Source organism: Petaurus breviceps, unplaced genomic scaffold (assembly GCF_028583685.1).
Source record: "Petaurus breviceps papuanus isolate PSGF00001 unplaced genomic scaffold, PetGlider_PUasm1.0 250568, whole genome shotgun sequence".
Lineage (NCBI taxonomy): Eukaryota > Metazoa > Chordata > Mammalia > Diprotodontia > Petauridae > Petaurus > Petaurus breviceps.
The window spans coordinates 1-6,191 of record NW_027185960.1 but is presented as its reverse complement, the minus strand read 5'-3'; the positions used below and the strand labels follow the sequence as shown (position 1 = coordinate 6,191).

At 41.8% G+C, this 6,191-nt stretch overlaps 1 pseudogene; it reads right to left on the bottom strand.

Moving 5' to 3' along the window:
• Nucleotides 1-523: 523 nt before the first annotated feature.
• On the bottom strand, nt 524-1,850 carry LOC138167658 (olfactory receptor 2L8-like; annotated as a pseudogene).
• Nucleotides 1,851-6,191: the final 4,341 nt, after the last annotated feature.

The following is a 6,191-nucleotide window of genomic DNA, read 5'->3' as shown; positions in this document are numbered from 1 at the left end:
GATAAATTTTTTTTCAGGGGGAAAAATCAAAGCTGTGAATAGATAGGTATATTAGAAAAAAAAGTTCTAAATCACCAGTAATTAGAGAAATGAAAATTAGAGTAATTAAAATTCCACATAACATCTACCATGTTGGCAAAGTAGGAAAATGAGAAATATTGTAGAGTTGATGGAAGAGTAGATACCTTAATATACTTTCACTGTAGCTATGAAGTTGTACAACTACCTGGAAATAAAATTGGAAGTACATTGCTAAAGTTACTAAGTTTTTTATACTCTGGTTGCATAGTCTATACTCAGAGTTTAAAAAAGGAGAAAAGTACAGAGATGTAAAATCATTTGTGGTAGATTTTTTTGGGGGTGCCAATGAACTGGAAGAAAATTGGATTCCCATGGAAAGGAGAACAAGTGATTGTATATGAATGAAATAACCTTTATCATAATCTGTCAAATAAAGCAGTCTAGCTATGTGATTGGTAAGATTGCTTCTGGTTCTATTTCTGTGACTTTATGTGTCCCGCTATTATTTTTGGGATAAGGATCTCCCAAAGACACTCTGAAGGGCCCCCAATATCTCCTTATTCCTCAGGTTATCGATGATGTGGCGAATATAGGAGTGAGGATGTTGTAGAAGACAGCCACGTTCTTGTCCTCTTCAGGGAAATGCAGAGATGGGGACCTCAGATATGTATACACAAATGGGGCATAGTAGAAGGAGACCACAGTCAGGTGGGTAGAACATGTAGTGAAGGCTTTCTTCCTCCCCTTTGATGAGCGCATGTGGTCGACAGCATAGAAAACCCAACCATAGGGAGCCATGATGCCAAGGAAAGGGGCCAAAAGAAATAGGTTGGTGCTGAAGAGCACCGTGTATTTATGCAGGTATCCATGCAGGCTAGAGGAAACATGGCTGAGATATCACAAAAGAAATGATTAATGCTTCTGGACTTGCAATAGGGCACATTGAGTATATAGACCATATGGAAAATGGAATTGATGGATGAAGGGACCGGGACCCAGCAATCATCAGCAAACATATTCTCTTGTTCATGAGAATAGAATAATGGAGGGGGCAGCAAATAGCCACATAATGGTCAATGGCCATAGATGCCAGCAGGAACCCTTCACCACTGGCTATGAGTACAAAACAGAAACTTTGGAATGCACAAGCCACCAAAGAAATGGAATTTTTCCCAGACAGGAAGTTGACAGCCATCTTGGGAAATAGACTGCAAATGTACATTAGGTCCATGAGAGAGAGCTGACTGAGCAGCAAGTACATGGGGGTGTGGAGCTGGTGATCCATCCGGATGAGGAGAATCATGGTGGAGTCACCCAAGATGGTGATTAGGAATATGAGCACAACCAGGAGGAAGAGGGGAAGGCCAGTTTTCGTTGGGGGAAACAGCCCCTGTGGGAAGAAGCCAGCGGTGGCTTGATCCCCTTCCTCCATAGTTGGGCATTTCTAGAATTTCTGCTTCAGTGTCCTTTTGTTTCTCCTAGAATCTCCCTATTCATGCACATCAACAAGGACTCTCTATTCTGATGCTTTGATGTTTCAGCAGCCAGGTGGAATATTGGATAAGAACTCTGGACTTGGAACCAGGAAGATCTCACTTCAAATTTGGCCTCAGGCTTTTTCTAGCTGTGTGACTCTAGGAAAGTCACATCCTCTTTGTGCCTCAGTTTCCTCACTTGTAAAATGGAAAGATTAACAGAATCTATTCCATAATATGATTTCTAAAATAATATGTGCAGTACTTTGAAAACCTTAAAACGGTATGTAAATGTGTATTGTTGATGATGTTGTTATTGTTCTTCTAGCAGGTAGCCACCATAGAGGATAAAATGCTGGATCTGAGGTTAGGGAGTTGGCCATGATTGCAAACAAATAAACAACAATTAGTATGAATCCCAGCTTATTCCTTATTCTAAATAATTGTTATAAGTGTCAATAAGGAATAGAAATGGGTCTGGACATCATCATTATATACGTATGATATTTAAGTCAAGAGAAAATTGCCATTATGATCCAGTAGTTCCCTGTGGATTATAGCTATAGCAAAAGCAGCCTCTTTGTTGCTTTTTATTCTCAGAGGTTAAGGGTACCTAAATAGGAAACCATAGGGACTGGGCTGTGAGGTACTCTGTTAACAGCAATGATGCTTTTCCAGTTAAAGCGATGTGATAGAACCCTTGGGAGTTACAGGACTCTGAGATGGTAAGTCCCTGGTCATCTGGCCTCCTCTGATCTCTCCAATGTTGGACCTCACCGAGCTCTGAGATGCCAAGATACATGACTTAGTGAAAGGGGGCACTAACTTCAGATATTTGGATGTTGGAGCCTCTTTGAAATCAAGAAGGGGTACAGCTTGATCACCTTCTAGAACATCAGGAGGCAATGTAATCACAGTGGTCCATGCATCAGGAAGTCCGGGGATCTGATTACTGCTTTGTAGCTACCAAGCTGTGATGGGGGCAGAGCCCTTTAGCACTTCAGCAGTGTCTTGTACATCTCCAAGGAGGGAGCTGGATTCTATGGCGTCTACGCAATGAACATTTGCTTAGCACCCTCTCTTCACATCATGCTTTCTATATTCTCTTCCATGTTTAACAAGCAGCTCTCTGGAAAGTAGGACATGGTTTAAATTTATTCTGCACTATTGACAGGTTCTCCAACAGTTTCTCAAGTCTAAGCAAACAATGAAACAAAGCAATGCCCTGAGCTTTGATGTGAAGCTTCTGCTGACATCTGAGGTGTTAGTGTTCACACTGCATAGTTAACAATGGGAACCAGGTCCAGGCCACCCTGAGCCATCTTTGCCCAGAAAAACACCTTGCAGTCTTCTCATCCTTTAGGGGCCAGGCAGTGCCCCAATCCCTCCAGGCTTTTCTGACTACCTGCTCCCCCTATATTTCTGCCATTCTGAAGTTATACTGTGCCTAGAGTCAATACCAATTGCTTTAAATACTTTAGCTTTCAATCCGTAAAGTAGCAATATCTTCCTTGAGGGAGCAAAACCCTCCTCTAACTTTTCCAAACTTCCCTACCATGCCTGCTGTTATAATACCATTTTATTAAGAATAGATACCCATTACATTTATACACACATAGTATTTATATATATATTTGTACAATTTATTTATATATTATATTAATCAATACAATTAATGTATACTATATGTTTATCCATAGCATTTATATAGTGCTTCTAAGTTTGAAAAGTGCAGTGCACTTGTTATCTCATTTTTATCCTCACAACAACCTTGGGAAGCAGGAGCTATTATTCCTCTTTTTTATAGATAGGGGAACTAAGACATAAAACAGTTCAGAGAATTGCCCAGGGCCACACATCCAGTAAACATCTGAGTACCTTCTAGACATATGATAGATACAGATGCACAAACATACCTAGGTATATTCCCAACTCTAAACCACATCAAGGAACCAGCCATTTCAATCAAACCAAATCAAACCACACCAATTCCAAACTCATTTTAACTCCACAGAATTCAAAGTCTTATGTAATCTGAGCATCAGTTATTCTGATATTTCAGTCATCAGGTGGCACCTTATTTTGAAATCTGAAAGCACATTCCATTCTTGAGATCACACCTTCCAATTTCTTCTTCCCCAGAAGCTCAGTCATAGTGATACAAGGTAGGTGCTGATACCCCTAATCCAAACAAATAATCTTGGTCTAGGGCAAAGAGGATGACTGTGATCTGGCTAAAATTTCCATGTTTGTAACTAAGATTCCTTTGAAGAGAAAATAAACTAAAAAAACCTGTTACCTAGGAACAATTTCCTATTGAATAAGGATTACTGGGGAAACTGGCACTCAGTCAGCAAGCTAGTAGGGTTAGATCAACATCTTCCACCAAGAGCACAGTAACCTGAAACACACAAATGATCTACATATCATCATTGTAGTTTGTCCTTCATACTCAAAGAGGACCATGACATCAGGGAGATGATGCCTCATAGGCAAGTGAGTTGGATTTAAGTGAGGGAGGCTGTGCAAATTCACCAGCCTCACTTAACCCTCCAGAGCCATCTGGGTCCAGCATCCAAGTATAGATCAGGACAATTGCGATGGTCCAGGATGCAGTGGGAGACCTGGGCCTTTTCAAGCTAAGGTCTTTAACAGGTCTCATTTTGACTGAGGCAATGGTATACTCTGATTAAGGCATAATAAGAAATGAGACATGGGGAGAAAATTTGTAACTCAAAATCTGGTGGAAATGAATGACGTAAATCAGAAGTTAATAAAGCGTTAAAAAAAAAAAGAAAAGAAATGAGACAGAGAATTGCCTTTTTACCTAGTAAAAATAATCCATCTGGAAGAGGAAGCCTCTTAAGATTTCTGGACATTTTGATCTCCTGCCATGAAAATCAACCCAATGGAGATTTCAGAAGAAGCCTGTAGGGGGCGGAGTCAAGATGGCAGAATAGAAACACCACCTCCCGCAGCTCTGGCTTCCACCTTCCCCAATCCATGTAAAAAGAGGGCTCTATAAACAAACTTTGGAGCTGCAGAACCCACAAAATGACACAGAGAAGCTAACCTCCCGCTGAGGACAGACCAGCAGGCCGGCAGGAATCGGCCAGAGCAGCGCTCTGGGAGCCAAGTCCAGTCCCACACCAAGGCTTTAGCTCCAGGGTGGGCCTGACCAGCCGCCAGCCAGAGGGACTCCAGATCAGCAGCAGCTGTTGCTGTTTCCAGATTTATCAACACATAGATGCGAAGGACAAAGTGAGAGGTCAGTGCAGTCTAAACTTTGGGACCCGGTAAGTGGGAGTGCATGGCTTTTGACCCCAGGGTGAGAAGCCGCTGCAATGCCGGGCACAGCCAGGCAGCGCCACATGGCAGCTTCAGCTCCTGGACTGCAGAGTGTAGGGGTACCAAGCACCAGTCTGAGGGGTAATTGCTCTTGCTTTAACCTGCTTGAATCTGGATTGCAGTCTAGGGTGGAGGTCCTGGGGTGTGTCCATCTTGCCAGAGCGTGTGGAGACCTCAGAGAGGGCACCCATCTAATACCTCCAGCACCTGAGAAAACCCCAGCATTTGGGACAAAAGCTCCCCTGTCTGGTGGCAGAGTCCTACTGTGGCAAAAAGCCCAGGGGTCAAGTGACTGAGGGGCAATATGACCAGGCAAAGGAAACAATGTAGACAGAAGATTCCAACATTAGACTCCTATTTTGGGGACAAAAAGGAGCAAAGCATGGAACAGGAGGAAGACAGTGAAGTCAGAACTCCTGCAGCAAAAGCTTCAAAGGAAAATATGAACTGGTTACAGGCCATAGAGGACCTTAAGAAGCAGATAAGAGAAGTGAAGGAAAAATTGGGAAGAGAAATGAGAATGATACAAGAAAATTATGAAATGAGAGTCAAAAGCCTGATTGAGGAAAATAACACCTTGAAAAATAGACTAACTCAAATGGCAAAAGAGGCTCAAAAAGGCAATGAGGAGAAGAATGCCTTAAAAAGCCGAATTTGCCAGATGGAAAAAGAATCTCAAAAGCTCAATGAGGAGAATCATTGCTTCAGAATTAGATTGGAGCAAATGGAAGCTAATGACTTTATGAGAAATCAAGATGCTGTTAAACAGATCCAAACAAATGAAAGAATAGAAGGCAATGTGAAATATCTCATGGGAAAAACCACTGACCTGGAAAATAGATCCAGGAGAGAGAATTTAAAAATTATTGGACTACCTGAAAGCCATGATCAAAGTAAGAACCTAGAAATCAACCTCCAGAAAATTCTCAAAGAAAACTGCCCTGATGTTTTAGAACCAGAAGGCAAAATAGAGGTACCCAGTCCTCTTGATCTCTAAGACTTTCGATGTAGATAAATATCAATCAGGTCATTTTGGCAAATAACTCAAATGGATGAATGGGTAGTGTTTACTCTATCCGATCTGTCCCATGAAAACCCAGATTGAGGAGCTAGAAAAGAACTAATGAATAGTATGTGATGTTGGAAAGAATGTTGGGAAATAGAATAGATTCACTGACTGAAGTCATTAAGTCAGGAAAGTCTATGTCAGCCCTTGCCCGCCACATGCATGCATGTGGGCACACACAGGTACATACACACAAACAGAAGGCATACACTGACCCAAACATCTTCTCCAACTCAGCAACTTTTGAAGAAATAAGCCATGACTGCCCTTTGGTTTCATGT